Source organism: Pogona vitticeps, chromosome 1, assembly GCF_051106095.1.
Source record: "Pogona vitticeps strain Pit_001003342236 chromosome 1, PviZW2.1, whole genome shotgun sequence".
Taxonomy (NCBI): Eukaryota; Metazoa; Chordata; class Lepidosauria; order Squamata; family Agamidae; genus Pogona; species Pogona vitticeps.
This window is the reverse complement of record NC_135783.1, coordinates 63,625,598-63,636,091: the sequence shown is the minus strand read 5'-3', so window position 1 is coordinate 63,636,091 and position 10,494 is coordinate 63,625,598.

Below are 10,494 nucleotides of genomic sequence, written 5' to 3'. Positions count from 1 at the left end.
TAAAGTTTATGCAACTTGCTGCAGCTTTTTGTGGTCAATTGATGATGTGGTCAGACATGTCTCCATCATGTGCCTGATCACATGCCTGACTGCACAAACAAATTGTGCCCAGCTTCTTGTCAGCTCATGGCAATTAGTTCTAGTATGTTACACAAACACAAGCAGAATTCTTAATCATATTAAGACTAGGGAATAAAAAACAATTTGAAACAATTTAAGGGCACTCCTATATGTATTCATTCAGCAACAGCTTTCCCATGTGTTCAATAGGAATCACATTCAAATATTCTTAAGAATGAAACTCAAATTCTTTTTTAAAAAAATCACCAGTGTAATGGGGTGGGGATGTTGAATGTCATAAAATAGGGAGCTATGTCTCTATTTTCACCAGTTGTATTCTCACCATGCAGCTGGGGGATAAAAAGGACAGTTAACTTTAGAAGATGAGTCCTCCCGATCAGTTCTGTGTTCTGCTGGGATGTTATGTCATCAGTGACACCCCACAATCCTGAAATAAAATGAAACAAGTACTTCCTGGGAGATTCCTCAGTTCAGTACACAGCGCCTGTGACACTACTACAGCTGCTCCAGTTTGACACCCAAAGGGTGGACTATGTTGACCTTCAATATAGATGCAACTGAGATCCAAAGGTATAACATGTGAAAGATCAAACAAAACATCAAATAGGATGAAACACATTGCCGGGAGGAAGGGAAGGGAGCACAAACCTGCCAGAGACACTGGAATCTGCTCACAGAGGGAGTTGGCACTTTAGCAAAGCTAATGAGTTTTGCCAGACCTAGGAAAACCAGTCAAATGACAATTTGTGTCAACAACAGGAAAAGTTTCAATTTTTGGACTGTAGCTTCCAGAATCCCATAGCCAGAAGTCGCCATTTGTTGAGGAATTCTGTGAGTTGATCAAAAAGAAACTTTTTCTGTATCTGGCTGTTAGGATGAAAGGAGCAGTATGCCAGAGGGATCAAGAGGATTCTACTCTTATTTAGCCTGAATGGGCACAATATAGCTACAGAATTCTGAAGAGACACACAAAAATTGATTTAATTGAAGTATGGTGTCAAAGAAAAGCTTTATGGGTACCATGGGCCAGCAGAAAGATGAATAAATGGAGTCTAAGCTTGAACACTCCCCAGAAGCTAAGATGGCTAAACTGAAGTGAACCTACCCACACCAGAAAAATAGAAGTCCCTTGACAGGGGCCAGAAAGTTGTGGGTAGACATGCAATGGCTGTGGGCAAAGATGTCATCTGATCACCGTCTGTAAGCGTGTGCCAGCCCATCGCTGCAGCACTCCAGACAGTGGACTAAACAACCCATGTATATTCATTGTTTTTTGCTTAAAATATTAATTTTTAATGATGCAAGACACCTTGGGCCCTTTTTAAGGAGAAAGGTGTGGCAAAAATCAATCCATCAGCCTCTTGATTTGACTGATTCAGCTTTGATCGATTTAGAAGTTTAGAGGCTTTTATAAAACAAAAAAAATCTTTTTTTAAAAAAATTTCTCACACACATACCCCATGTCCATATAGATGCACTCCTAGAGGGGAAAAAACAACTTGGAGTGGATGCTTGAGGGGGAAATGGAGAAAAGTTCAGAAGAGGCCATCTTCTGCTTTGTGCAGGCATCTCTATGCCTCAACGGTTGTGGAAAAAAGAAAAAGAAACATACACACTGTGTTTGTCGTAACTAGAAACAGGTGCTGCATAATTCCTATCTGTTTATTTTTTGCGTTTATATCGGCAAGTGGCTAGCAGCTGATTTGACAAAGACAGACAGCTCAAAAACACTCCTTCGTTAATCAATGCTCTCTGTTCACACAGCTTTAGTGCTGCAGTTTATCAGCTCTGCAGGCATGATTAATCCTGTCCCAGTGAACTTCATAGAGAGCTAATCCCACACTTTGGCTCTGAAAGGTGAGATGGTGTGCCCTAACATTAAGAGAGAGCTGAAACACTGTCGCTTTAGAGCACTGCCTGTGATCAGAAATCTGACAAATTGGACATGAATCTGTGAAAGCTTCGGGTAAAATAAATAACGTCGAATAAAACCTGCCAATTTTTCAGGTGCCAGAAGACTCATTGTTTTTGTTGCAACAGAATTTAGCACAAAACAGTTGAAGGTAATGAAAAAGCAGAAAGCAATATATACATATTCTGCATTTATTTAGCGGACAACCTCACATTGAATGGAAATTGGGATGCATTGCCACTATTATATGTTCAAGACAAGTTGAACAAATGCTCAGTGTGGACAAACTTTATAACCAGCTCCAAGGCTGTTAGGACTTTAAATACCTAGAATCAAACCTGCTCGTAAATGATGAGCAGCACAGGCCTTTCAATACAGATGTAATAGAGTTAAGGTTGGCAGGTATCTCAAGGCACTGGCTAGAGTCCCAGGGAATTTTTATCTTCCTCTGGGCCTTCAGGCAGAAAGACAAATTGTAGAGTGAAAAGTGCTAGAGAAGGAAAGTTAAGGTTTTTTTTTTTTTTTACTATGGGGTTTTAAAGCCTGAGCATCTATTTCCATTCATCTCTAGGTGCTGCCAAAGTTTATTGGCTCTTTGTATGTGCCTTGTGCTTGTACAGTGCTGGTGCACCACGCAGGTAGGTGCAAGGGAATAACAGAACGAGGGTCAATGCTGGTGGGTGGGTGCACTTGGGACCACTCTGCATTTGGAGCAAGGCAGAGTTGGAGCAGCATGACTCATGAGCCTTCTTGGTGAAGAACCCTAGGAGCAATAAAATAGGATTCGTGGGGGAGGGGACAACAACTTCCCAATGGCTTGATGGTCAGCCTTGTGTAAGCCACAGCAGGCACTTCTCACCTGGTTAACCAGGTGTTACAGAGATGCATATTTTACAGGTTGATTTTCCAAAAAAGGGGGCGAATCTGGCCAGGCAACCTCATGCACTGGCGGCTGCATCTTGTGAGAGCACAATGGGTCCCAGGGCCACTTGCACAGCCCTTCCATATTGGGCAGCTGGTTTTGCAAGCCTGAAATTGCTCTGGAGAATGGTGGGCAATTTAAATGAACTACAGGCTTCTTTTAAAGCAGTCTTGCCCTTGACAAGTAAACTTGCAATGTGAGGCAGCCTGCAAGAAGAAGACATTTTCCCCATTGGCTCTCTCACACATGGAACTGTTTATGAATGTGAATGGGGGAAGGCAGGTAGACATCCTCTGAGTGCCTGACTCTTTGTATGGGAGTGAGACCCATCCTGGGACTTGGACAGTTATTCTCGGATGTCACACAAAACTGACTTCCAGGTAGAAACACCCTGAAATTAACCGGGAATTTAATAGAGGCTTCATTTGCTATTTTGTCAGGCTTCAGCTTTACAGTTCCTTTAATCTATTTCCATGAGCCTCTTTAAACTTTGTCAACCTTTTTATATGCATCTCTTGCCTTCTTGGGGTGCTGCACAGTCTCACTTATTGTCCTGCCTGCTAAATTCTCTGTCTTTTGGGGGTCAAATGGATGCTGGTTTCAGGCAGCAGTGTAAATATAATTAAATTTAATGATTGATTTGCCAGATAAGACTACTTAATTGCTTTTAAATCATGTGAACTTTAAATGTGTCCTTTAATCCTTAACACAAGCTTTGGGTGTGTGTGTGTGTGTATGTGTGTGCACTTGGCTCACTCTTCATTTTCATTTAATTTGTCAGCCCTATTCAGTTATTCAGAGAGAGAAAGCTAGTCAGAAAGGGGGCATCATGGCTACAGAAGGAGAGGAAATATAAGTTGAGCTTGGAAAAGTTAGTTTTTGAGTCTAGAGTTCCCAAAATAGCCCTGCTCCCCCATGCTGACTGGTGGATTCAGGGAGTTGTAGTCAAAAAGGTAAGCAATAATAATAATAATAATAATAATAATAATAATAATAATAATAATAATAATAATAATAATAATAATAATAATAATAATAATAATAATAATAATAATAATAATAATAATAATAATAATAATAATAATAATAGAAGAAGAAGAAGAAGAAGAAGAAGAAGAAGAAGAAGAAGAAGAAGAAGAAGAAGAAATCACTCGGGTCAACAAGGACCATGTCAGACACTGCTGGGGGCTCAGCAGACCCTGTTGAGGAACTAGGACAGGCAGCTGCAAAGCTACTGGAACAACACAAATATAAAACTTGGACTCTCTTCGAAAATTGAGAAATTATGAAATGTTATTACAAGGCAAACCCAACAGCCTATAGCTTTCAAAAAAGAATGATGGAAATTTGGAAAAGGAAACACCCAAGTAGTGACATAACTGAACAATGATTAATGGACCAGAGAATGTTTATTGTCTGGAGTAAAGTGTTTTCAGAACTGGAATTTCAAGAACTAGAAAAGGTGTCAAAATCAACACAGAACAATGACCATAATATGGAAGACAAATGGAGGGTAGAGGTAGACACAACAGTGGAAGAAAACGTATCAATAGGGGAACAACTTATGGAACAACTCAGAAATTATGAGTTGACAGAACAGCAAACATCACTTAGGGGGGGAAATAGAACACCATATTAGCCAGAACACAGAAAGACAAAGGCTCCCCAATTTGTGCCCATTACAAAGTAAACCAGTAAAAGATCTACTGAATGATGCAGTTGTTGTCATCAGAACAATCCCAACCAACATGCTAAAGGAAACAAACCAGCTTGTATATAACACAGCTACCATAATAACTATGGAACTTGGTTACAAGTTGAAAAAAAAAAAACCAGAAAACCCATTGCACCCCAAAATGAGAAATTTGGCTGGAAAGAAAAATAAAAAAATTATGTGCAGACACTGGCAGCTTAAAACACTTGAAACAGACAAAACTTAAAAATGAAAAAGTAAAAGCCAGACTATGCAAAATATGAAAGGAAAACAATTGTTAAAACTATGGAAGAATTAAAACAGCTACAGCAAATTGAAACATATGGACACTTGAAACAATATAGAGAAAACATGCAATTTCAAAATAACCAACAATTATTCTGTACGTCACTAGGAGAAAATGCAGAACAAAAGAAATTAGGCCCATGTAAAGATGATACTCTAAAATTTTGGAAAGAAATGTGGGAAAGCCCATCCGGACATAACAAAAACACCTCATGGATTAAAGACATTTGTAAAGAAACTCAAAGAAAACAAATGAATGATATTGTAGTAACAACTGAAATGATTAATAGTTAAGGCTGTGAAAAATTGGAGTGCACCTGGTCCAGATGAGCTGCGTGGATTTTAGTTAAAGCATCTAACAAGTCTCCTTCAAAGTATAGCAGTGCAATTTAACCACTTAATTCAAAATTCTACAGCTGAAGACAGGATGACAACAGGCTGCACATTTCTGATCATAAACAATCATCAAAAGGGCAATGAACCTAGTAATTATTGACCAATTGCATGCCTTCCAACAATGTTCAAGCTCATCATGGTACCTAGAAAATCAACATATAATTACTTAACTGAAAACTCCTTATACCCAACTGAACTTTAAAAAATCAATAGGCACAAAAGACCAGCTGTTTATTGATAAAATGATACCGAAGAAAGCAAAAACAACAACAACAACAACAAAACAACAAAACAAACCTTAGCATGGTCTGGATAGACTCTAAAAAGGCAGTTGACTCATTGCCACACAAGTGGATTAACACCTGCCTAGAAATGTTTGGGATTAGTAAAAACATTCAGAAGTTCCTCAAGAAAAGCATGGAAAATGGAAAACTGTCTTAATGGTCCATGGTGAAGAAGCTGGGAAAGTTAACATTAAAAGAGGGATACTTCGGGGGGATTCTTTGTCACTGTTGGTGTTTAACATTTCACTAATTCCCATGTTGGTAGTTTTAAATAAAACTGGATTGAGCTACCATATTTCAGAACAGCCTTTGTGGCTCTGAAAGAACTTTGGTCTAGATGGGCGGAATAGAAATCCAGTAGATAGATAGATAGATAGATAGATAGATAGATAGATAGATAGATAGATAGATAGATAGATAGATAGATAGATAGATAGATAGATAGATAGATAGATAGATAGATAGATAGATAGATAGATAGATAGATAGATAAAACAAGTTGAAAAAATCAATAATCTCTTATACATGGATGACCTAAAATTATAAAGTTCCACGGAGATAGAATCACTGATAAACACAGTGCAAATATTTAGTGAACTGATAAATGTGCAGTTCTGTCTATACACTGTGGCAAGATCTGAAACCTAGATGGAATAGAGTTAAAAATGGCAATATTATAAAATCACTATCAAGTGATGAAAATTATAAATACTTTGCAATACTAGAAGCAGATAACATTGTGCTCACAAAAGGTAAAAAACTGATAGAAAGGGAAAACAGCGAAAGACTTCGGAAAATCTTAAAATCAAAATTAAATGGTGGAAATAAAATCAAAGCCATAAATAAATGGGCAGTTCCAGTAAATTAGATAACCAGCTGGAATAATAGATTGGACTTAAAAAGAATTGGAAGAATTGGATCAAAAAATACGGAAACTAATGAACATGCATCACACACTACATCCAAAAAGTGATATAGACAGATTATATTTACCATGAAAAATCAGAGGTTGTGGATTACTGCAAATACAGCAGGTAGTAGAGGAGGATAAAAGAAGCCAATATGATTATACCAGTACAAGCAGAGAAGAATTCCTTAAGGAAAATTGAGAATATTTTGAAAACAACAGAAACGAAGGCTTAATACAAGAAACAACAATTAGAAAATAAATTAAACAGCTGGAAAAATAAGTCTTTACACAGACAACACCTGAGAAATATTGATGGAAAGCATGATCATAATTCAAAATGGGTATGGCTACAACTGGGGACCTTTAAGAAAGAAACCAAAGACTTGATTTTTGCTGCACAAGAGCAAGCATTCCAAACCAATGTGATGAAAGCTAACATCCAAGGAATTAGCTCTAACTCTGCCAAGAGAAAAATGAAACTGTGTCACACCTCATATGTGAATGTTCAAAAATTGCACAAACAGATTACAAAGTTAGGCATGATAGAGTGGCAAAGTTAGTGCATTGGTCATCATGCAAAAAATATAACTTGCCAACCTCCAAAAATCCATGGAACATCAGGTAGAGAAGGTGTCAGAAAATGAGGAAGACAAGATCTTGTGGGATTTCTGGTTCCAAACAGACAACTTGAACACAACACACCAAACATCGTAGTAAGAGAAAGAAGAAATGTTCAGATCATTGACATTGCAATTCCAGGGGATGCCAGAGTTGAAAATAAAGAATTGGAAAAACTAACAAATTACAGAGACCTGGCCATCAAAACAATTCACCTCTGGAAGAAACACTCTTCAGTGGTCCCTGTACTCATGGGGGCTTTGGGAACAATATCAAGAAATTTCACACAGTACTATAAGCATATCTGTTCATATTTATTGCCATTGTTTCTAATGCCATTTCCAGGAAGCAAATCCTTCCAAGGGAATGGCCAAGGAATACCAAAATCATAAAATCAAAATGAGCAATATTGGCACATAAGAACTTATTGAGAACCTTGTGAGTGATGCCTCTGTGACCAGAGGGGATAGTAGAAGGGGAGGCAAAATCCAATCCGATCATTTAGGTGGCCCGAATCTAGAGAACTTTTAAAAAGTCAATATGGCTTCTATTACCTTACCAATACCAACACGTTTGGGGTGCCACCAATACTACTTTTATGAATGGCTACATGTTTATATCTTTCATATAACTATGTTATATCAAGTCAATTCTGATTTATGAATACTCTTCCCAGGGTTGTTGCTTTTTTATGTTAAAAGTATGCAAGGAGAGTTTATCAGTCCCTCCTTTTGGTGGTGCTGTGGGATCATGGCACTTGTCCCAGTCTGCACAGGTTGGCTCTTCATCCAGGAAAAATCAAACCCTGGACACTTGGGTTTGCAGCCAAATGGTCCCGCCCACGTAACAATCCAACCAACATTTTATATCCTCACATTACGGGCACACTCTGTACCCCTTGCCGTTTATTTGAGCCATAATGTACTTGTTAGTTTTTAATATGATACAAGTATCTGAGCGTTTGGTTTTTTTTTTTTTTTGGAAGAACATAGCAGCCAATTCCGAATTCTGGATTCCGAAGGGGCAGAGGAACTAGAGACCAAATTGCTAACATGCGCTGGATTATGGAGAAAGCCAGAGAGTTCCAGAAAAACATCTACTTCTGCTTCATTGACTACGCAAAAGCCTTTGACTGGGTGGACCACAGCAAACTATGGCAAGTCCTTAAAGAAATGGGAGTGCCTGATCACCTCTCCTGAGAAATCTATATGTGGGACAGGAAACAACAGTTAGAACTGGATATGGAACAATTGATTGGTTCAAAATTGGGAAAGGAGTACGACAAGGCTATATATTGTCCCCCAGCTTATTTAACTTATATGCAGAATACATCATGCGGAAGGCTGGGCTGGAGGAGTCCCGAGCCAGAATTAAGACTGCTGGAAGAAATATCAACAACCTCCAATATGCAGATGATACCACTCTGATGGCAGAAAGTGAGGAGGAATTAAAGAACCTTGTAATGAGGGTGAAAGAGGAGAGTGCAAAAAACGGCCTGAAACTCAACACCAAAAAAACTAAGATCATGGCCACTGGTCCCATCACCTCCTGGCAAATAGAAGGGGAAGATATGGAGGCAGTGACAGATTTTATTTTCTTGGGCTCCATGATCACTGCAGATGGAGACAGCAGCCACAAAATTAAAAGACACCTGCTTCTTGGGAGGAAAGTGATGACAAACCTTGACAGCATTTTAAAAAGCAGAGACATCACCTTGCCAACAAAAGTCCGAATAGTCAAAGTTATGGTTTTTCCTGTCGTGATGCATGGAAGTGAGAGCTGGACCATAAAGAAAGCAGACCGCCGAAGAATTGATGCCTTTGAATTGTGGTGCTGGAGGAGGCTCTTGAGAGTCCCCTGGACTGCAAGGAGAACAAACCTATCCATTCTAAAGGAAATCAGCCCTGAGTGCTCACTGGAAGGACAGATCCTGAAGCTGAGGCTCCAGTACTTTGGCCATCTCATAAGAAGAGGAGACTCCTTGGAAAAGACCTTGATGTTAGGAAAGTGTGATGGCAAGAGGAGAAGGGGACGACAGAGGATAAGATGGCTGGACAGTGTCTGTGAAGCAACCAACATGAATTTGACACAACTACGGGTGGCAGTGGAAGACAGGAGGGCCTGGCGTGCTCTGGTCCATGGGGTCACGAAGGGTCGGACACGACTAAATGACTAAACGAACGACGACGAGCAGCCAGTGCTTAGGCAAGGCTTTTTATAGGCAATTGCGTCATATAGACATGTAATGGCTCTTCACTAGGGGCTAAAACGAGAGATGTGGCAGACTAAAGGCTACACAGCGATCTTAATAGATGAGATTTGAATCCAGGCTTCCAAATCTTTTCACTATAATCCTTGACTCTGTGGTTTGTACTTATAAAGTCTTAGTCATTCCAGCAGCTAGACTGAGAATAAATAATACCACTGATGAAAACAGAATTCCAAAGTATCCAGACATAGCTATGCATGCTATTAATATTTCATATTGATTGTTACGTGTCATTAGTTCAATTCTTTGTTTACCAGTCTGTTATAAGCACAACCGTGTGGATCCCAATATTTGTTCTGGGAAGTCTGGCTGCGAAATCTGGGTGTCAGATGCCTTAATTAAACCACTAGTCCTCTCACTCACTCACTAACTCAGTGACCAATTTCAACTTGCAAAAGTAACATACTTCCTTTCAAGATGAGAGAGAGAGAGATAATGACTGAAGCACTCTGCATAATAAAGTGATAAAAAATAATGAGCAATAATAGCCATTTCCCATACCCAGATGTATTTAAGAGAAGTATGAGCTAACTAAAGAGTGTGTGATTGTGTGTGTTCTGTGCTGTCAAGTCAGAACTGATGTATAGCAACCCTAATAGGGCTTTCAAGGTAGGTGAGATATTTAAGGAGTGGTTTATACCTGTTCCACTCCCCAGAGAGTTTCCATGGCCAAGTGGAGATTCAAACCCTGTGCCCTTGAATCCTAGTCCATCACTCTATCCACTACACTACACTGCACTACACTGGGTATACAACTAAAAAATGAGTGCAATGAAATTCAAATGATTACAACAGACTGGACCAGACCTAACATTCTGCAGAGTGAGACAACTGCAGTAGGCAGCAAATATTTGGGATGAAGAATGAACAACACTCCTAAGATGCTAGGGGATACAGAACGTGGTGCCACATGGTCTACCCTGCACTTTCTAAGTTAGTTTTCTGCCCCCCCCCCACCTCAGTGCATTTGAAGGACACTGTCCTGTCACCAGTGCTGAAGTAACATTCAGCTGCCATTCCAGTCAACGTCTGTCAGTGGAAAACATAAGACAGGCCATCAACTTTACTTTCACCTCTGGAAGCAGTGCATTGGGTCAGACCAG